This window comes from Diorhabda carinulata, chromosome X (genome assembly GCF_026250575.1).
Source record: "Diorhabda carinulata isolate Delta chromosome X, icDioCari1.1, whole genome shotgun sequence".
In the NCBI taxonomy this organism is placed as follows: Eukaryota; Metazoa; Arthropoda; class Insecta; order Coleoptera; family Chrysomelidae; genus Diorhabda; species Diorhabda carinulata.
Window position 1 is genome coordinate 5,870,942 of NC_079472.1, and position 24,446 is coordinate 5,895,387.

Sequence of the window (24,446 nt, forward strand, 5' to 3'; positions counted from 1 at the left end):
TTCACAAATCAATTGTAAAATCCATTTACTACAAATTTGATTCCACTTTTTCAGCGTTTTCCTTCTATGAGAATCATTCCTCTAAACACCTATATAAAAGTAACCACTTATTGAACGCATTATTTTCATTTATAATCAGTTGCAATCCAGTACCAAACTATCACGATGGGTTTTCCTTTGTAACAGTACGATAATCAGCGAACTTTTTTTCAACTACTTATCGATTCAGCTAGAAACTTCCACGAGCTTATCGCTTATCGCAGAAAAAACATCAAATCCACTGTAACCTCATTTCTCTACCAAACAAAATCTTCGTAAGTGTGTGTTACGAAGTATTTTTCCAACTACATCTTCACCAGGCTTTGTATTGTATTAAGTTACCACCCAAAGGATCTATTGTGTCCCCCTTTCTTCATACTTCTAGAGAATGTAGATAGATTCATCCTCTGTGCAACAAAATCTACTAAGTCTAGCTCTAGCGTCTTTAGGTGTCTATTGTGGCGACGGTGCCCCGATAGGACTCCTGTTAGTATTCGTAGATTGTTCTTACAGGTTGATACATTCAGCAGATCTACTCTGGTTATAGTTTCCCAAAAGAGTCTTTGCCTGTTTCAGCTCCTGTAGGTTGTCCCAATAATTGGATTTGCTCCTATCTACCTTCTTTTCCAATGCTTTTTCTATTGTTGTTTAGCTAACACCACAGAAGGGTTCAGGTCCCATGAAGGGCTTGTTTGCCCCCGTTTTAGCTATTTAATCTCCCGTCATTCCGGTGTGTCCCGGAATCCATTGAAGCGTAATTTTATTATTCTTGCCGAGCTCCTTTAATTTTTCTAGCAATCCCAAACGAGTTTGGATTTCATGATATTGGAGATATGATATTGGAATTGCATAAATTTCTGCTTGGTATGTTACCCAAGCTTTCAGAGTGTTTGGTTCTGAGGCTGTACACTCCTATTGCATTTCTGTCTGCTTCAACAGGCTGTACTAGATCCTCCTCTTTCTTTGCCCGTTACAACAACTTCTGAAATTGTTGTTGCTGCTCTAAACCGCCGAGCCGTCGTCGTAATTAATAATCATCTCTAAACCACCATAGAAACGTCGCGGCTTTATCATACTAGATCGCAGCCTTCATGTTTGCGATTAATGATCAATTATCCTTTCAATATCTGCTGCTCTTCCATACAACGTTACCATCCCTTGAACAGACGTGTCCATTACCATTATCGTCGACTTACCTTTGAGGAACTTCAAATCCAAAAGCTATATCATAACCAAATCTATATAAAGTGGTAACAAAGAAGATTTTGGAAATCCCACACTTTGATTCCATCACTTGATACGGCCTACCTCCATCGGTTCCTTTCGTCTTCAATTCTTTCTTGTAGCTATCTTCCGCCATAAATAATTCGAGGTTTTCTAATACTCCTAGGAACCTTTTTAATTTCTTTTCCTGTTTTTTTGCTTGTATAAACAACAAAAAATAATTGTCAACTAATGTCAGTGTGAGGTCGATTATTCTTTGTCATATGTGTCATTTTAAATAATGCCTGGAACGACACTGTTTACATTTTATTATTAAAATTGATTTTGAAATAATTAATGTTCGTAGAGAAAATCATATTCTTTAGCGAATCCCAGAAATGAGAGTTTTGTTGCAACATCATGAACATCTGATTATTTTCAGAAAAAAATGATCCATTCTCGTACCATGAACTTTTCCTACACAAAAGCTTCTTTATTGGAAACGAGGTCAAAGAACTTGAAAGATATCGATTCGAATTTGGAAGTTTATTCCGGGTTTTATTTAATTGGCCTATTTATTGGCAACGGGTTTGTTTACGTTCTCCGTTCTAATTTCAAACATACGCAAACAACATTTAAAAATACGATGCAGACAAAATAATTAAATGCATAAATGTCTCACGCTTCTGGGCAGGATCATCGCCAATAGGTATAAGAAAAAAAAACAGCCCCGCACGGTATTTTATCGACAAATGGATTATACCTATCAACAATCAACAAAATGATAATTGCCGTCCACTAAATGTTTATTGGCTCAATGAAATATGGCATTAGACAAAAGTGAACATTTATATCTGATACTTTCGATAAACGTAAATAACAAGTATGTCAAATCTGACACTGCCATCTTGAAGTTTTACATTTTTAATGGTGAAATTAACTACTTAACACACTCATCTTGGTCAAAAAATGGAACCAAATCGTGCGATGATTTTCTATGACTTTCGACGTGGATTAAACCAACAGCAGGATCAATTCGCTTCGACTTTTTGTGATAAAGCACCATCTCGAAGCACCGTATTTCGCTGTTTCTTCGCATACAATCGTCGTCGCACTTAGCTGCAGGTTGAAGGTCGTCCAAAATCGGCTATAGTGCCAGAAAATATCGATGCTGTGCGTAAACTGATATTACAAGATCGTCATCTAACATACCCTGAGAATGGGTATTGGTTTGCATATTTGCATGAACATTTGTTTGTCAAGATTTGTTCGCATTGGATACCACATAATTTGACAATCTCTCAAAAAAAATCTCGTCGATTGGTGCAAGGAAATGCTGAAAAAATTAAATCGCAGTGCTTCAAAAGTCGTCTATTAGATCCTGACGAATTCATGGATCATGCATATGAACCCGAAACTGAATAACAATTGAATATATGGGTTTTTCAAGACGAGCCAAAGCCAACAAAAGTTGTTCAATTGTCTGCTAGACGCGTTTGAAAAATCGAAAGAGACAAATCATTCAGTTCAAACAAAAACATTTTTGAACAGTCAAAATATCGAATTGATAGGTCACTAGCCGTTCTTTTTATTCCCGCAAAGGAAAAATAAATTGCGAAGTCAACGTTTCTCTACACCTGAAGAAGCGGTTGATGCGTTCAAATCACATGTTGTAGAGGTACCTTAATCGGAATGGAAAATTTGTTCAAACGCGTGCTAAAGTGTATTGATCTTAATAGATAATATTTTGAAAAGCAATAAAGCCATATTCAATTATAAATATTTGTTTCTGTTTGTCTTTTCCCAAACTAAAGTAGCAACCCTCGTACAATGGTACCTTCGGTGATATTTGTTGGGAAGAAATACTTGGAATTGAAGTAAAATTTCTTATCTTTATTGGCACAAAAGTAGTTATTGGAAAAAATATTATGATATGGCTATGTAATATTTAATACACAGGGCTTTTGGCCTATCAATACCTTTTTCTGTTGTTCTATGCATCTTTTGGTTATGAAAAACCAATAAAAGTCCGAAAACTTGTATTAGCTCGGGAAATTTTATGGAAATTATATTTAGATTATTCTGTGATAATATTTAATATGATAAATAATAAAGTTTTGCATTAGGAATTAGGTTTTAGTACTTTCTCTAGTAAAAATAGACTATAACAAAGGTTATCGATGCTAAAAAACATTTAAAATAAAAATCAAATCAGTTATCCCATCAAAACTAAATCATTTCATCTCTTTCTTTAAAGTAAATTGTGGGCAAATTTGCAAAGTAATTTTTGAGAGACTTTAATAGTCTACACACAGGGCGATTCAAAAAAAGATGATACCGTCTCTAGGATAGATAGAAAACTACGAAAAAAATTTGAGATTTGCTCACACATTTTTTACGATTTTGCCGCAACTACTAGCAACTTTCATGGAAAATTTTATACGGCCTTCTTGAGACAATGGTCACTTCCGGTATCTCCCGAAGTAGATGTTTCCGTATAAAATAGAAATCGATTTCTCGTATCATCAATAATCTATGTATAAAGTTTCATGATGATCGTTGCGGGGTGGCTTATCATTATACTTAAATTGACTGATTATTTATCTTCTGTTCTAGCTCCCTACGTTGTAACTATCTACGTCCATGTTTTCATTACTCAATGCATTAACGATGGATTATAAATATCACCGAACATCAATTTTTCTTTTTATAGAATACATTTTAATGGACATTATGATCTTTTCCTTCAAAGTACGCGATAAAGTATAAGCTTTATTTTTTTGACTTGAACATAAAAAGGTGTTACATCTTTTATTTATTCATTTTTTATTCGCTTCATAACATCTGTTGAGATTTTGTCTGCTGGTTATTTTTGGATTAGTTAAAAAATAGAAAAAAAATTACGTCCATGGATTATGAAAGTTTTCCAGTTGGCAAACGTTGCAATCATTATTTTTGAGAACAATGCGGAACTCATAGAGCTTAAGAGATAGATTAACCAATTAAAAATAACACAAATGCCATTTCCAAATAAATGTTCTTGACATAAAACACGTCGTTATAAATCATACTTCAAATATGTTTATATGGAAAATTTCGGCACAAGTATGATAAGCCACCCCGCAACAATCATCATGAAACTCTATATACAGACTATTGATGATACAAGAAATCGATTTATCATATCTATTTTATGGGGAAACATTTACTTCCGGAGATACCGGAAGCGGCCATTATCTCAGGAAGGCCAACAGATATCGAACCATGGATAACTTTGTTCGATAGATCTCATCAAGATCTACCTGTGTGTGAAGAGTCATGATGATTGAAGCAATATTATGCAAATGAATTATTTTCACGAAAAATCGATAGATAAAATGAAAGTTTAGGTTAGGTTAGGTTAGATTAGGATAGGTTAGATTAAGTTAGGTTAGATTGTGTTAGAGACTGAAATAAAGGTAATAAAAATAATTTTTTTCAATCAAATATTTTAATTGGACTTAAATCTTAAACTTTTACATTTGAAAATATTTTTCGACTTCTCTTATTTATGAAATGAATGGTTCAGATTCACGACATTCTCGTCGCCATGTATATTCTACGATTCCGTCCTTCCAATGTTCTGAAGGCACATGCCTATCGCGGAAAAATGCTCTTAGAGGTCTCCATCTGGCCTCATTTCTTGTGGATGAACCCTGCTATCAGAAACAAAACTTTCTTTGTGATTGACCCACTCATGAGTGTAGCCTTCATTGCTGAGGCATCGGTAAGCTAGCCAGTCATCTGTATGAATTACGCTTCCCGGAACAACGTGCTTTTTTGATAAAAATGATGCATTTGCATACTTTTACCACAGAAACTCTACAATTATGATGAATCTTCACACACACATAGATCTTGATGAGATCTATCGAACAAAGTTATCCATGGTTTGATATCTGTTAGCCTTCCAGAGATAATGGCCACTTCCGGTATCTCCCTATTTCGGATTTGGGAGTATTAAAAATATTCTTTCCATATTTACTATTACTAATAACAACTACCAGAGATACAAACTGTAGCGTGTTGGTTATATTCAATCAATATGGTGTATTAATTAAAACGATGAGTACGAAGTAATATAGTTAATCGTAAAACAATAATAATCAATTTGTATCAATTTGTTTAACTGGATGTCATATGGATTAGTCATTTTTTTTTCTCCCTAACAGATAATAGTTTCTCGTAACTGGCTTAACTAATTTGCCCTTGTGTCGATACAGTATAAGCGTTAGATATAAATAACGAGATTATCTCACTTTTTATACCGTTAATTCATTATAAAGCAACGTAACTTACTATTTTTCAGCTAGTTCTTAATTTAACATAATTTTTTTTAAATTTTTCATGGATGAGAGCCGTTTTTTTTTTCAACATCCGATTGCTCCGTGCAGACGCTACACGGGCATGCGCTGTAGGCGACTGTGAAGCTCTCGCACTACAAACTCCGCCATTGTTGACATTCAAGGGTCAGTCGGCGTTGTGCTACAGCTACCTATACATGTCCGACAATATTGATGCTCCCGCTAATTGTGAATTGCGAAGTGTGATTCGTTTTCTATGGGCTGAAGGCCATAGGGCTGCAAAAATCCATGGAGAATGAGTCGTGTGTATGGGGAAAACTTAATGAGTGATGGTGTTGTGCGTGAATGGCCGTGAATAACGCAAATCTGTCGTTTCAGATGACCTGGTTCAACGAGTTGACAGAATTAAAGAAAACCGCAGATTCCCCATTACTGCTTTGTCTACGGAATTTCAGATGTTTCAAAATCTGTTTTGTACTCTACTTGAATTCATTGGCGGCAACTTTCTTTGAAGAGAGTATTGGAAAGCTTGTCCACAGATATGACAAATGTCTCAATCTCTTCGGTAATTATGTAAAAAGTAAAAAGTAAAAAGTAACCGGAAGTGTGCCAATCTATTGGTAATAAAATTATTGTTTTATATTTTAATTATAAAATTATAAACGTTGTTGGATATACAATGCGGCGTTCATATGTATGAAATAAATTCAATTTTAGCGTTATTATGTACAATGTGAAAAAAAAATCGAAACATGTCGATTTTTATTCTTAAATTGACATTATGAAAATATTATCCCCCTCCAGCCCCCCCTCGAAAATTTTAAATAAGAAAGATGGTAGTGTGGCACCTTGTTGGAAAGGCATTTTAGTACTCTGTTCAGCAATATATAGTTACAAATTTGGTGGAATCATAACTGGGAAAATTATTTTTTATGATGTGAAACTTTCAAAATGTCTCTATCACAAAACTTCACGTAGAATGAAGATAATAATGTATAATATTTAGAATGTATTTTTCAAAAGGGGGTTATATAATAAAATATTTGACGGAAACTTAGCGATGACGGCAATTAAATCTACACTTCAATGTGCCGTTAAAGAATACGACGATTGCTACTAAAATTTTGAATTGGGCAAATAAAAACAAATATTTATAATCGGTTATGACTTCATGTTTTTCAAAATATTCTTCATTGAGATCAATACACTTATGCAAGTATTCGAATCAATTGTTGAAGCATTTTTCCCACTCCAATTGAGGTATTTCCAAAATATGCGTTTTGAACGCATTAACCGCTTCTTCAGGTGTAGAAAAATGTTGGACTCCTCTGCAGGAATAAGAAGAAATGATTGGATGCCATTAATTCGATGCTTTGACTGTTCAGAAACGTTTTTGTTTTAAGTGTGAGAAATGGCATTGTCATAGTGATTGATTGAATGATTCGTCTTCTGCGATTACGCGCCAATTTGCTTCGAACTGCTTCTTGTGCGAACAACTTTTGTTGTATTTGGCTCGTCTTGAAAGACCCATACACTCGATTGTTGTTTAGTTTCGGGATCGTATGCATAGATTCGTCGCCTGTGTCGATTATATAGACGTTTTTTGAAACGCCGCGATTTTTTCAGCATTTCTTTGCACCAATCGACACGAGATTATTTTTGAGCGATTGTAAAATTATGCGGTATCCAATGCGCACAAATCTTGACAAACAAATGTTCATGCAAATATGCAAACCAATGCCCAATCTCACGGTATGTTAGATGACGATCTTGCAATATCAGTTTACGCACAGCATCGATGTTTTTTGGGCACAAGGGCCGATTTTGGACGATCTTCACAAAATTCATCCTGTAACAGTGCCTCGAGATGGTGCTTCATCACCAAAAGTAGAAGCGAGTTGATCTGCACACTGATGTTGGTTAGGTTAGGTTCAGTTCAGTTTTATAGATTCCACAATAAAGTATCGTCTTCAATTATTTATTATTAATGCGACTATAATGAACCATAAATATATTTATCTAATTTATCTAAAGCGGTGGTGCATCCGGCGTATATTGTTCGCCGGACCGATCCATTTTAAATCATACACTACCGCGAATCCGGCAAAAAACACGGTCCGTTGTCCGGTGAAAAAAACGGACGTCTACAAGCGCTCTTACACTGTCTGAAACACGTTTCGAAAACCAAGTTATCGTCTTCAGAGACTGTTAACTGTTACGAGACCATGGTTGTTGTGGTTGCTCCATCGACATTCGTATTATTTTTCAAGAACGTTTTGAAATTAATCTCCCCAATTCTTCAATTTATTTTTCAACGTACCGTCTTTAGTACAATATTATTTCAATATAATCAATTGCTACTTATACATAACAAACAAAATGGCACATAACAATAGCACAGTTCAAATTAAAATTATTTTCATTTTACCCACTTCTCCCGCCTCGCCTGGCAATAATTAAGATAAATTATAATTTGAAACACATGTGTATGTGGATATATGCGAAGACTTTTGCGCTCGGGACATTTACAAACATACAAAAAGCGAAATGATTGTATAAGTAATTTGTTATTGTTACTACCGATATAGTATGTTGTTATGTAATAATCCCACCTCCGAATCGAACAGAATAAACGTTCAATGTTTATTAGAACGCAAGAAAATAAACAAAGTTTCGACATTACTCGCAAACATGAAGGAGTTTTACTGTTGATGAACACTTGTTAAGACGCAGCGTGCATCTGTCCATTTATAAATATTCCAAACGCGTGTTACATAAAAATAGTCAAAGGATACACTAATCAAATAAGAATATATATACACACACCACCTACATAAATTTGTGGAATACGAGGGTCTCTAATGAACACAACGTAGATAATTGATGAGTTTGTCGACCTAAACACAACATCTCTACCATAATTGGGAGGATTTCCGAAATAGAAACATTTTAAAAATACTTCAGCAATACGTAATTAAAGTAGAAATATAGTGTATTGCTATTAATCTGTATAAATAGATAAAATTCGAGTATCTTTTTGTAATTCTAAATTAACTGTTTTTCAATAAATTCATATGAAAGTTTAACGCGAAAAAAATAATTCTCTTTGTTGCGGATAATCTCTGAAAGTACTAGACCGATTTTGCCGGGACTTTAATACTTTAGGACACTAACTCTCGCCGAATCGACGACGCATACTGGGACAAAAAGGCTCTATACCTGGCAATAAATCAGAAACTCTATAAATATATGCTAAAGTTGATTAACATTAATAGGATTACTACAAATAAAACGCATAGTTAACATTTTGAGTTTTATTTTAATTCAAGAAGACATTATCGTAAGATATAAATATTTTCTTCTGGTTATCAGAATCAAAAGAGCTATTCTTGTCATCGTTGGCGTCATTAATGTTGTCAAAACCACAGTGTTGCAGAAGTCTTTTAATAAATCCATTACTTCTTTAGGAAGGCACTCAATTTTCTTTTACTTTACGTAAAAATGAATTAAAAATATCCTGCTCACTATATTCTACAATAACGTCAATAAGAGATTGAAGTTCTGATAGGCTATTGGCCACTACCACGGTATCATCTTCGTAACGACAATTGTTTATAATGTTTCCATTGATGTTTATGTCTGCAGTTGTATTCTCGAGGGCTTCGCTGAATACTGCCTCAGAGTAGAGGTTAAACAGTAGGAGAGACAAGACACATCCTTGTCGCACGCATCTTCTAATTGCTATCTCTTCTGATGTGGACCCTTCGATTTTGACTGTTGCTGTTTGGTGCCAGTAAAGTCCGGTTATGATCATTAGATCTTGTGCGACGATAGTTTTTGGTGTGACACTCAGTCAAAAGCCTTTTGGCCTCTACCGCCATAATAATTCACCTCTTTAGAGAGTGGCACATAATAATTTCAATATATTAAACCATCCATTTATTTTTAGGTTAGATCTTTCCACGAAATTTTTTTCTCTGTAGATTTGTATGTTTTGTCCATATTTCACTTTGTTTGAAAACTTATTATATTTTATTGCAGTTAATATCTGAAAATGCGAGAATATAAAAATGTATTACTCACTATTAATTTTGAAAAAACTAAATCATGGTTATAAGTACAAACCAAAATATTAATATTAACCTTATTCTCACACTGAATGGAAAACAAATAGAATGGGTGCAAAAATACAAGTATCTCGGTTCAGTCATAAACGCTCAAATGGATCCAGACGAAGAAATGAAGATCAGAATTGAAATGGCTCGAAAAGCATTTGTCCAGTGCTCCTCAATGTTTGCAATCAGAAATCTACGTCAGAATAGGATTCATGTGTGGTCAGTACTGCTGTACGGAGTGGAAACTTGGACCTTGAAAGCGCAAATAATAAAAAAACTTGAAACATTTGAGATGTGGCTCTATAGACGCATGCATCCTGAAGATACCCAGGACTGACAGAATCACCAACGACGAAGGCTGTTGACAATTATTAAGATAAGAAAAACATTTTACATAGGACACAGGGAGGGAAAGGAAAGCATCGTCAGGAAGAAGAAATCCTGGCTCCATAACATAAGACAATGGACAAATCTCAGCGTCGAAGAATTGTTTGATGTTGCGAGGAACCAAGACGCATTTAAAAACGTGGTCGCCAACATTGATGAGAAGAAGAAGAATATCTTAAAATAGAAATAACCTCACATCTTTCTCACTCATGATCGAAACGGAAACAGAGAAAAGTGTGAAGGTGGTCATGGAAAATCTAACCTAAAAATGAATGGATGGTTTAATATATTGAAATTATTATGTGTCACTCTCTAAAGAGGTTATGTAATTATGGCGGTAGAAGTTACGTCTCACAATTCTGGTGGTGTAAATTGAATTCTTCACCCGATATTGTGCTTACAGGATGAGTTTTTTTCGACTCCAGCAAACTTTTAAATTAAAATCATATTTCCAAAGTCAACTATCAAACATGAATCAGTGCTACCAACTGACCACCAGCGTTACAGTGTAATTATCCCAATGTAATAATTTTTAACAACGTACTTGTATCTTAATCTTTTTTTTGTTATATTGGTAGATTAAGGCAAGTATAACATTGGATTATAGCACCTGCCTGACTTCATCTGCGTGAGTTATAACCTATAATAAATCATATACTATTATTCGAATAAGAAACTTTTCTTATCACCGCTCGTACTGAGATTAAAGGAAGAAACTAATCAATTTTACGTTCAAATCGTACTAGTAAATTTGTATGAAAAATGTGTGAAATTAGGAAATAAAACTCGATAAATGAGAAAGGAAACTAATATGTACCATATCAAATAATTATCATTTTAAGTCGTTCATTATCAACAATTTCCTCTTTTGATTTAGATAAGGACCAGCATTTATTGCATTGCTATTATTGAAAACAAAGATTTGCTATTGAAAAAATTACAATACGACTAAATTTCAAAAATCCAAAAAAAATCAGTACTAGAACCCAAATTACCAAACCTAACCTAACTTAACCATTTTTAAATTAAAAGTCTTTTTTGTGGTGAATTCCAAATAAGCAATTTTTTAATTATTTTGAACTCAATACCAAAAATGCACTAATTCTTGGAAAAAATAATTTTTTCTATCAATTTTGTTCAATATTTTATATACGAGGATATATTGAAAAATTCTTAGCCTACTATAGAACCAAACAAAATTTCATTGTCAAAATATTTTATTACTCAACACATTCTCCTCTTAATTGGATACATTTATTACAGTGAACCTGCAACGTCTCTAGTTTCAGTTGAGGAAAGAGATGATAGTCAGGCGGAGCCAAATATGGTGAATAGTAATTCAAATCCTAAATCACTGATTTTTTGGATGGCAATATGAGATTTATGTGCATGGGCGTTGTCCAAAACACCTTTGGATAGCTTTCCGCGTCTTTTCTCTTCAATTTTTTTCCGTAGAGTGGTCAGTAATGTCGAATAGTAATCTCCAGTTATTGTTCTAGCCTTATCCAAAAAATCAATCATGAATACTCCATGGCAATCCCAAAAAACTGAAGCAAAAACTTTTCCAGCCGATTTTTGGACACTCTTGGAGTGTCGCCACTCCATCGATTGTTGCTTCGTTTTTGGATCGTAGAAATGTACCCAAGTCTTATCCATAGTAACAATTCGGTTTAAGAAGTCTACATCGTTTTCAAATCGAACCCTTGCACGCTTTTGGTCAACATTCAAACATTTGGGGATCCATTTTGCAGCAATTTTTCTCATGTCCAAATTGACTTGTATCAGACCCATCATGACGTACGGCACGGAAGTCCGAGAGGACACCAACAAGACAAAACAAATGCTGAGGGTGGCCGAGATGAAAACACTGAGAACAATAGTGGGGAAAACAAGAAGAGACAGAGTAAGAAACACAGATGTCAAAGAGCAGTGCCGGATACAAGACATTGTAAGATGGGAAAGATAACGTAAGAGGCAGTGGTACAACCATGTAAGACGGATGGACGAGAACAGACTTCCGAGAATAGTCCTAGAAAACAACCTGCCCGGCTCAAGGCCTTCCCGGAGACCACCTAAAAGGTGGAAAGATAATTGGCAATCCACCTCTCAAGAAAAGATACAGAGGCAGCTTCAGAATTAACAGATCGACAGATCTCCAAGAAGTAGAAGAAGAAGAAAAATATAAAAGATAATGGGTAGTATATATTACTGGGTGACTGTTGCGTAGTTGAATTATTAATCTAGATGTTTCTAAAATAATTAATTAAACGAAAGTATTCTAGAATTATTTCAAGATCATATTCAAAGAAGTAGCTCACACTATAGCAGTTAATCGATGGCAAAGGTGTGTAGCCATCGAAGTTAACCCTTAAAAAGAAGACAAGACGTCCAAGAATCTCACATAGAACCAAGGGACGCGAAACACAAAGAGAACCTGTCCTGGAATGGATTTTTTACGGAACGGGATTTTTTAATGTAAGAGCAGTTAGTTGAATAGCACTCCTGGTGGTAGAAAAGTGAAGTATTAGTTATTAAAGTGTTTTTAGTGTTGTAATTAGTGTGATTAGTGATGTAATAAGGTGCAATAAATTTTATCCCCGAACCTTAACGTCAGAAACATCAAAGTCAAAATTCATAATATTTTTCATTAGATATGGTATCGAGTTTGATTACAACGTTTTGAAATTTAGTATGAAGATGAATCAGAAACGAGGCGACGTCATAAAATTTCCATTTTAAAGTTATCAGAAAGCAAATAATCTGAGATGTTTGCCAAACAACTATAGAGCCAATAACACCAAATAAAGCCGAATGTTGATTAATCGAAAAATATTACTAAGATGAAATGGAACACATACATCATATATTTATGTTACAGATGTAATTATTCTGTTTAAATTAGGGAAACATTTTGAGTTTTTTAAATCAAAATTTGAATGTTATACAGTGAGGCCATGTAATAACGCATAATTATTATATTATTATAATACGAGCGTAGCGATTGGTGTTATTTATCCGAATCTACAGTGTTGAAAATTTCTTTTATTAAAAATGTGTAGAAAGTTTTGACTCAAAACAATTTAATAAATTTACTGAACAAAATAATTCCATTCAGTTTGAGAAAATCACAGAACATTTACTAAGCGATAATAGAAAATTCCATTAGTAATTTTATTATACAGTGTGTTTTTATATTCGACTGACAACGCTCTACCACGCAGAGAACTCTATGATTAAATTTTAATATAGGAATACGAACCCTTACGGGGCCTAGTTGCTGAGATATAGGGTGTTCAAAATTTTAAATCAAAATCAAAAATTTGCCATAAATCAAGAACGAATTTTTTTTTCAAATTTGTTGACGAATATATCCCTTAATAAGTAATATTTTGACGTAAACAAACTTTTGAAAAATTTAACTAGTGGCGCGCTGTTAGAGTTAGTTTTAGTCACTTTTATCCCCCTATTTTTTACGTCCCTGAAGCAAATTGTTTTTTAATTTTGTTTCAAATTGCCTGATTATTTTCAGTTGAAAAACTAATAACCTTTTATGGAGCTAAAATGAACGGTGTTGTAGAAATTTGCCTCTAAACAAAAGTCTGCAGGTAATTAAATATTACTCAATATTTCTTAATTATAATCTAGTAGGCACGTGACATATTTTCCATTCTACTGTATAGAAAGTTTTAAAAGAACAAGTGTTACATCCATACAAATTTTCAAACTGGTATTTACAAAGTGTGAAAATCGCACTTTGTTCGTGAAGAAATTACTTAAACAGACTTTTAGAGAAAAATGGATTGGTCTTGCTGAACCCAATTGTTGGCCTCCTTCGAATCTGAACAAGATCTAATAGCTAGAATTCAAGCTGCGGCAGAAATCTTTCAATTCCATCCAGATTTATTCTCAAAGACACGTTTTTCAATGACAAAACGGTGTAATAATTGTATTGAAGTAAGCGACAACAGTTTGAACAACTACTGTAACTTTGTCAATTTTGTAAATGTTGTAATACAGTGTTGGGGCTAATATTATTTTTATTTTCATTGCCAATTTTGTTATTAATGAGATAATGAACAATTTTTATTTATTTTGAACTAGAATTAAATGAATAATTAATTTGTAAATTACTTACGCTCTTGCAGACTTTAGTTTGTTTAGTGGCAAATGTCTACAACACCGTTCATTCTAGCTCCATATAAGGTTATTAGTTTTTTAACTAGAAATAATCAGGCAATTTAAAGAAAAATTAAAAAAAGAATTTGCTCCAGTGGCGTAAAATTTTTCAAAAGTTTGTTCATGTCAAAATATTAATTTATTAAGGAGCATATTGGTCACCAAATTTGAAAAAAAAATTTGAAGGCGTTCTTGATTTATGGCAAATTTTTTAAATTTTGAGCACCCTATATCTCAGCAACTAGGCCCCGTAAGGGTTCGTATTCCTATATCAAAATGAATCATTTATTGAGATCGTTCTGTGGTAGAGCGTTGTCGGTCGAATATAAAAACACCCTGTATAATTTTGTAATTTTATTCAAATATTTATCATCAGCATTCTTAGTAAATTTACTATGTAATTATACCACTCAATTAAACTACACTCTGAGGGAAACTCGATTTCCGAAAAACGATTTTTGAAAATTTTCAATTTTCTTAGCAAAAAGTTACAAAAAAATCTTATTTTCAGTTTTCTTTCTCCAACGACACCTCACAAACAAATGAAGTAATTTCGACCAGACTGCCGGCGATCGACGTGGTTTTTTGAAGTTAAGAGCTGATAAGTTTTTGAAATCGATCAGTAGAGTCGTTTAAAAATTATTACAAAAGGGCCACATTAAAAAATCGATTTTGTTGCTTATTCTTTAGGCTCATTTGAACATTTTTCAATGTAGCAACTGAATATTCTCTCCATTTTTCGCGTAACAAGTCGAGTTCAAGCTAGCATGTGTCAAGAAAATTACTGCCAGTATACAAAACTCGTCCGGTCTTTTTTATCAAATTTCCGGTAGTACTTAGTTGCAGCAACAAATTTTGATTCACTAATTGACTCGGTATTTATTGATTTATCGAAATTTTACGCTAGCTTTATATGAATTTAGCAATAATTGCGATTTTTCGCGAACGGCTTAAGCAACAAAATCGCGGTTTCAGGAACTAAATAGCAACAAAAAAGCTACAAATTTTTAAATTAAATTAGAGTTAAATTTGGCAACTCAATAGATTGAAATCACCATCTTTGTGTAACTGATACGCATAAAAACATTAAAATCCCAACAGTTTTCCTGAAGTTATCAAGACCGGGCAATAAAACTAGAATTAAAAATTTATTATAACGATATTATCGTTCCAGATTCTTCCAACAAAGAATGAACATATGTCAATAAACTGATCACATAAGATAGTCGGAAACCAGCTGTATCTTTATCTAGCATTCCAACAAATAACCGATGAAACAGAAAATACGCACGCATCGTCACGGAGAAAACGACAATCCCAAAATGGTATCGATGTATTATATAAAATCCTTGTACGATGTAGTTCAAAATTCCTAGGATTCATCAGGATTAAAGTGAATTATGTTTAATACAAGAGTTGCTACATAAGTTTTGTGATAGACAAATAAAAACGAATATTTATAACTGGATATCGCTTTATTGTTTTTCAAAATACTCTCCATTAAAATCTATACACTTTTCCAAGCGTTTGAACCAATGGGTTTTAAAACTATATCGGGTTTGAATTTTTAAATGTTTGGGCACGCCGTAACATAATTTTTGCAATTTATCGCACGTCTCTAGCACTCATAATACCGATGATATCAATAAAAGTGTAATTTTTACTCCGTCCTCATTTCTCCTTGCAATGCGCCAATCGCTTGCTTACGTCACCAGCGCCGATGGAGTTTCGCTCGACAAGGTACAACAGCATCCTCACCACGTTGTTTTGTTTCACCATCCTATCGCGTTGTATTAGTTTTTGTTAGAATGTTGCAACCTGAATCGACAGAAGTTCGTTTTAAATATTGTATTGTGCCAAAATGTACCAAAGCCACTATTAATGCACCAAATTGCATATTCGAAACTTGAAACTTACGATACAGAAACGTTGACCTCGCAATTTATTTTGCGATCTATAGTAATGAAAAGAAATCATTGGGTGCCAAACAAGGACTTTACGGCAGATGACCTGACGATTCGATATTTTGACTGTTTTTGTTTGAAGTGATGTGTGAGAGCACGTATTGTCAAGGTGGAGGATTCGTCTTCTGCGATTGGTTTCGCTGATTTTTCAAACGTTTCTAACAAACAAATGCTGGTATACCATTTAGAATTGACGTTACTCTAATGGAACTGCGGCGACATGTCCAGTTATCCAGAAAACACAGGCGATCATTTGCTTCGAAGTGTTTCAAGCGCGAACAACTTTTGTTAGATTTGACCATACAACAGTCGATTGTTGTTGAAAGTATCAACCTAAGTACAAACAATCTACAAATAGAAACAGGACACAATAGACACCTAAAGAGATAATGCGGCGTACAGATTTTGGACCAAAGGACCGGAGGACCAAAATTCTCTCGAAACGGTAAAGAAAAGGGTACACAATCGATCCTTTGGGTCGCAGTGTATATGATACCCCAATATCTTTGCATAATACACAGTCTGGTGAAGATGTAGTTGGAAGAAGCCTTCGGGGCACACAGTTAAGAAGCTCTTGCTTGATAGTGAAATGAGGTTACAGTGGATTTGGTGTTTTGTCTGTGATAAGCTCGATGAAGTTGCTAGCGGAACCGATCAGTAGTTGCAAAGAAGATCGATTATTATCGTACTGTTACAAAGGAAAACCCATCGTGATCGTTTGGTACTGGAGTGCAACTGATTATAAATGGAAATGAATGAGTTCAATAAGTGGTTAGAGGAATAATTCTCAGGAGAAGGAAAACTTTTAAAAAGTGGAATCAAATTTGTAGTAGATGGATTTTATAATTGATTTGTGAAACAAGCTACTGGACAAGACTTATCATACTTCAAAGGATTTTCCAAAAAATCGACTATAAAATGGAGCAGGTGTTTCGTAAGATTGAGAATATGTAGTTTCAAATAAATAAATCTTCACTGATTTTATAATGAATAGGATTGAATGAATCTTCAACATTTTTGATTTGGATAAGGAAAAAATCTTCACGGCCGATTATCTATCAATTCCATGTTTTGACTGTTCAAAAACGTTTGTTTGAACTGATGTATTAGAGCTCGAATTTTCATGGTCGGCAATTCGTCTTCTCCGAAAGGTTTTCGCTGATTTTTCAAAACGGTTCTAGTAAACAAATGCTGGTATATCATTCAGAATTGACGTTTCTCTAATGGAACTGCGGCGACATGTCCAGTTATCCAGAAAACACAGGCAACCATTTGCTTCGAAGTGTTTCTAAATTTGTTAGATTTGGCTCTTCTTGAAGCTAATTATGTTTAATAATTCAGTAAAGTTTTTGTGCGGTTTCCAAAAAAAATGTGGTTTTGTACGTATATGCCCAGAGTCACTCCAATATCAGTTATAGCTGTATCGTTGGATTTACGTGTAACTTTATTGGCAAAAGCATTTTGTGGTTATGATTATCTCAAGAAAATGCTGGTTAAGGTTAACATCCTATTTACATTTTTTAATCAGGTTTTGTCCTTTACAGGTTTTCGAAATATCCCCAAGGATTAGAATCACTCCAATATCTACAATTAAGGAAATTAACTGTAACATATACCATGAACGTGGCTTCATTGGAAAAGACTCTAAATAATGTTCAAGGATTTTTATCATTAGCTAGGTCTTTGGTCGGTCAGTCTTCGAGTGCACTCGTTCAAAATCGTCCAAGCTGCAATTTTGGTAATTTAATTATAAGTTCTTCTAGGATCCTTGTAACCTTCTCAAATTATGGAGTACGAGCACCTTTACAAGTATATGCTTTCAAATTTATCGATCCATAAATTCTTAGCTACTTGTCATATTTCTGGAGGTTTATATAACAATATGTTCCGAGGTCACAGAAAAATACTTCTTATCAACATGAAGTAATGATTTGACCTTAAAAAGAAGTGCTGCTCTATAAGGGCTAATTTTCTAGTGACATGCAGAGTGATCAATTCTGGTGTGATGTAGAATGCTGCCAGAGTGCCAAAGAATGACACCAGATTCACTCCAAAAAATCATTGCCTTACATAACCTAGATTAGCTTAGGTTGAGCATTCTAGTTAGACAGAAAATCTCTAAAAGGACAGTTTTACGGTGCTATGATGCTCTTGCATAAAAGATCGGAAGAAGTTCCAGTATCAGGATGTATACGTGTTAGGCAAGCACAAAAGTTTCACAAGCAGTTGAAATTCAAAGGAAACTGCTCGGCTATAAGGTTCAAAAAATGTCATGGAATACGTTTAAGGGGAGACATTGAGTGCTGATAATGAAGTTATTGTAGAATATTGCTTTGATTTGGATAATCTTATAAAGGAATACAACGGGATTTTAATGAACAACAATGTCAAAAAGAACACTTATTGCAGGCTCAGAACCTAGCACACCAGGTTAGCTTATATATTTTCATGTTAATGCTAAGTTAGCAGTTATTGGAAAATCCAAAAATCCGATTGCTTTTAAAAATATTCAAACCTTACCTGTTGATTATTATAATAAAAAGGCGGCTTGGATTAATGGTTTCCGAAAAATTTGTACCCCAATTATGCTAAAAAAAAAAAGAATTTACCACCTAAGGCTGTATTATTAGTGGACAATGCGCCGTCGTATCCTGATAAGCAACTAAAGTCAGCAGATGGAAACAAATGCGTATCATATTTGCCTCCAAATGTAACATCTATTGCCCGACAAGTGAACCATGAAGAAGCTCTATAGGAAAGACCTTATGCTTCAATTTTTGGGAGAATGTGACCTTCGGGTTTTTAGGAAACGGCTAAATTTAAAAGAAGCAATTCATGCAGTAGCTCACGCTTGGAGTGATGTGAAAGAGACAAACACTAAGAAGTATTTTATAAAATGATGAGTTTAGAAGATACATCAAATGAAGAAGTTAATGAAAAAGATGATTATTTAACCGAAGGTGAGTTACCGACCGAGAAAATAACATCTATAGCGACGCAAGTCAATGTATTACGATAGTATTTTGATGGAATATTTTATATAGTCCACTATTTACATTCATTTAATATTAATTTACCTAGAGGTTATTAGAAACTAATTAAATGATATACTCATTAAATTATAATCTCAATTTTATGTAATACAAATAAAATGAGTAATTATATCTTAATTTCATTTATATTTAGCAACTAAACTAATTTAAATAAATAAAATTTTCGAAAATTTTTATCTTCATTAACACCACCTTTTAGAAACTTTTCAAGCCTTATAAGATTTTCAGAGCAAATCGATTTTCTTCTTACTCAATGAAGTTATTTGATATTGAACAAGGCAACGTGTAACAAAAACCAAGTTGTTAAAATTGTGGCCAGATGAAGCCTCAGCTGATCGTGCAACATCTCGTAATTGCAACTTAAACGGTTTGGTTCTATTTGTGTTCCCTATCATTTGCAATACTCGAAAGAAATCTAGTTATTTTTAGTTTAACAACACTTTTGTAAACCTTAAATTTTCTTTTCTTTTCTTTAATTATAACTAAGGGTGGATGACGAAAAAATTGAAAGTTATCTAGTTCCATATCAAGCGGCTTTTACACTAGCCACAAAATCTCTACAAGAGAAACATTAAATGGCAAAGACTTTAAAGTAATGAATTTTCGAGTAGCTTTAATTGTTCATGCAAAACAAAACCTTTGATAGATAATCATAATCGAATTATGTTAAAAATTTTGTTTAATGAAGCATTCGAGAATAAGCTATACCATTATATGGAAGTTGAATATGAACCTTTCCCATAGTAAATTCGTTAAAATCACATAGATAATGGAAGATGTTTTGGAATTTTTTTTCCAAACCTGATCGTAACTAGAGAATGTTATTTGGGATACCCTGTAAACGAGGGCAGTTAGAAGAAATAATGATTTTCAATAAAAAAGTATCACTTCCCAATTAGTTAATATGTATGAAACTTTTACTCAGTTTCTTTGTCATTTCGCGGAAAAAATAATTTTCAATCAACACTCGAAATCATCTTTTTTTATCCCTATATTTATCAAACAACGAAAACTGTTTTATTGAAGTATTGAAATATTTTATTGGAGTATTGAAGCTGATCTATATATCAAATTTATGTAAAATTTTGACAGATTACATTAGAAAAATGGAGGAAAATATTCACTATAACGAACTTCTAGTGTCAAAGCAGTTTGAAAGACGAGGGATACCCCTTGGTGATAAGGCGCGTGCTGGTAGTTCAGTTACTGTTCAACGAATTTGCAGACGGAACTATCAGGCGATTGAGGAAAGTTTTTGTATTGGAACAGCAAAATGTTTACCTGCAGTTCGTGCATCAGTTATATTTACGTGGTCGTCGTTTCACGGAGGATGAGATAGATAAATCAATGTTTCCATTACGGTTTGTATAAAATAACAAGTCTTAAACGGCTTATCGTCAGTAAAAATCCTCCACGAGCAACTAGGTTTAAAAGAGAATGGACATCGCTTGATGATGAGGCGGGTGCTGGTAGTTCAGTTACTGTTCAACAAATTGGAAGAATAAGACAAATAATCAAAGAAGATCCAAGACGCACCTATCAGGAGATTGAGGAAACGGTTGGTATTGGAACAGCAAAATGTTTACCTGCAATTCTTGCATCAGGTATATTTACTTGGGCGTCGTTTCACGGAGGATGAGATTGATAAACCAATGATTTCAAAGGCGCATGGCGGTTCGTGTGAACGACAAAGTCTTAAAAGGAGTATCGATGGTGAAAACCCTTCACGAGCAACTGGGTTTAAAAGAGAATGGACATCCCTTGGTGATGAAGCGCGTGCTGGTAGTTCAGATTAAGATATAATAATTACGTGGTCGTCGCTTAGTTTCACTGAGGATGAAATAGTTTAAGCAAATTGTTGTACTTTGAACATAAATTAAATAAATGTCGTAGAAAGACTAAAATTTATTTGTATACCATTATACAAACCGTCACTTTTCTATAGGTTTTACATCTGATTTCGCCTAATATTATCAACTACCGTGGCTATTGAAGAAGGGAACAAGCACTTGAACGGTACAGAGAAGCCTGAAGTATGGTCAACTTTCGGTATAACACTAACATTTGTAGATAAATAATTTAAACTAGAAACAAAGCTTATTTTTGTTTGTATGCATACGTAACTGTAGAAATTAATTACCTACCAAACGCTACGATTTCGAAAATTTGATAAAATTATAATTGAGACTTTACGATTGCATACATTTGGTAGTATGATGTAAACTTTCACTTCCTGTGATAAGAACTAGTAAACAAAGACAAATGATAAATGTAAACTTTAAATCAAACACATTTCATAAATAAATATTTTTTGGGTCAATGATAACTAACAAAGGTCATTTACAACAATCAAAGAGAAAAGAAAATAGGATATAACTATAATATTTATGAAGCCTCTTTAGTAGAATTCTATATAACGATCTTATGGATATATCTACAGCGCTGCACACTAGTTGCGTCCCTCATCCATGGTAGTTATCCCAACATGAGAGGGTGTGTTATGATTAATAAGTTGGTAATATGTATTTTACTTAAACTCCAGGAAAGAAAACGCTTAACCAGAATTCAATATTTAGCTATCGATAATCCTGGAAAGTATAATTAGTTTACAGAAGTATTTAGTACCACATTTCTTGGATGGTCTTCGGGACCCTTATAGTCTTGGAAATCGCATTCATTGGACATGCTACCTATCGATTGCGGTAACGATTTGGAACGTGTTTAGCTTTCGCTGTAATGGACGTTACAATTCAAAACGAAATTATGGAGAATCATTCATGATGATATTTTTTTTTTCTAAAGGAAGGCTACAACTTAACGTTTGAACACAGAACCCAGTCAATTTAACAAAGTCCACTTCCGCTCCAGAGCGTGTTGAGTATGTCCCACTGATCGATTCCGCTAGGGTTTTACAACAGTCGCACAATTTTTTCGTCCACTGGATGCGACAATTGCTTCTCTAATGGTCACCTCAAAACGCTAGGTTTAGTAGAGAGTGCAACGTGCAAATTCTGTTGCGTAGAGGACGAAACCTCTTATCTACATTCTCTCGAAGTGTGAGAGACTAAAAGTCCAGATAATTACACCTGGTAGCGTATAAAATAGGTAATGGGTATTTCCATCATTTGAATTAACAAATCCGGGCTTAGGTTTGTCTATGATTAAACCAGTTCTTTCCCTAAATTCTCTCTGAATACGGGCTTTGTTTTCCTGTTCCTCGAGCCACTTTTTAATTGGTAATTTGTATGACAGATGTAAAAGGGATTTAAACATTCGTATCGCAAAACCGATAATCTGAATTCCAAATTTTTTGTTTTTATTTCTCTATAAATCATTTCGTCAATACAATTAAAATCCTTGAATGTTGCACTACAAATAAAGCATTTTTGTGTGGAGGTTGTGTCAGTAAGCGCATTACATATTTTGCCGTCAATCAATAGAAGACGATGACCTATGGTATCTACGGATATCCTACATTCAGAACTGGGGTTCCAAGTATCGCACCAAGTAAGGAAATAGATCCTTTTGGTCGCGGTGTATATGATACCCCCATATATACAAAATTTCAGCAAAATCGAGTCTATCTTTTCGGAATTTTATCGATAATATCGAGACGGAATAGATTAAGAAGAACAATCACCAATGCTAAAAGAATTAGAGGATACCATTAAAAAAACTAAACAATCAGAAGGATCAGACGAGATCGTCAATAAGATGGTAAAATTCTGTGGAAATGAACTACTGAATAAACTCCACCGATTAATAGAGCTAGTTTGGGAAAACAAATGCCAAACGGATGGAATAGTGGAGCCGTATGGTCCATATTTAATAAAGGAAATCCAAAAATGTGCGCTAATTACGGACCCCTCGCCCTACTAAATACGGTCTACAAGATTTTTACTTTCATCGTTAATACGAGATTTAAAAAGTATACGGAGTCTCGTCTTGGAGAATATCAATATGGATTTAGGCCCAAGAGATCAATAGTAGATGTTATTCATATTTCAAATCAAATTTTAGAAAAATGTTACGAGCGAGATATGAATATCCACGTTCTATTTATAAACTTCAAACAAGCTTTCGACAGCCTGAAAAGAGACATACTACTAAAAGAGATGTCAAAATTGCACGTCCCAAAAACATTAATATAACTCACCAGAATCATGATGACTGAGTGTAAATTTTCGAAAATATCTCAATTCTCAATGCTTTTATGATGTTTTAATCGATTATAAATATTTTAGAGAGGGAAGAAAATGATTCAAAAAATCCAAGCAAGCAACAGAGCATATCGTAAATTCCTGCTTCTAATGCTATGCAAAAAAATCGGTAGACATACTAAAATGTAAATCTACACAACAGCAATAAGGCCAACAGTAACTTATGGAGGAGAAACGATGAATCTAACAAAAACTGATGAAGAAAAACTTCCAAAGAAAAATGAGAAGAATATTTGAGCCGAAAAAGTTGAGTCACGGACAAGATAGAATCCTAAACGCTGAAATTAGAGAAATCTTAAATGAGGAGACTATTACCAGATATATAAAATCGCAGGGAATCCGATGGCTAGGACGCATAAAACGGATGAAAAATAATTATGAAGTTAAATAAACACAATGAAAACACTTAAGAAAGAAAGGAAAACCAAAAAGCCAATGGGAAAATCAAGTAACAAGTGATGTAAACAAAATGGGAGTTCGTGGATGGTGGAGTAATACCCAGGACAGGAAAAAATGAAGAAAAACAGCGGAAAATGGCAACGCATGCAATGAACTAGTTTCAAAATGGAAATGGTTAGAACGTGGATGAAGTTTCCACAATAAATGAGTCAGTTCAAAGAGCTCTTGATTGAGCGTTTACTATTCCTACTGGAATGTAAAACCGAAAATATATCTCTATAATATTTTTAGAAAATTTGACTTTTTTCCTATATCTGACAGTAAAAAAATGTCCATGTGTCAACCTAAATTAGCCAATTCATAATTTCGTGACCTTTATTTGCTTCAATTTCGATACTAGTTTATAGAAGAACAATTCGAATACTTTTGTGTAAACTCTTCTAATACATTGATTCCCAAAATTGATTTCCTCACTCTACGCCACTGTTAATTTCAAATTTTTTAATTCCATTTACTGTTTTCAAACTGCAGCAACTGACAGACACAG

At 34.0% G+C, this 24,446-nt stretch overlaps 1 protein-coding gene across 9 annotated transcripts in view; it reads right to left on the bottom strand.

Annotated features, from left to right (window-relative positions):
• LOC130902116 (centrosomin) overlaps positions 1-24,446 on the bottom strand; it is a 101,540-nt gene that overhangs the window by 69,042 nt on the left and 8,052 nt on the right. The window lies entirely within an intron of this gene.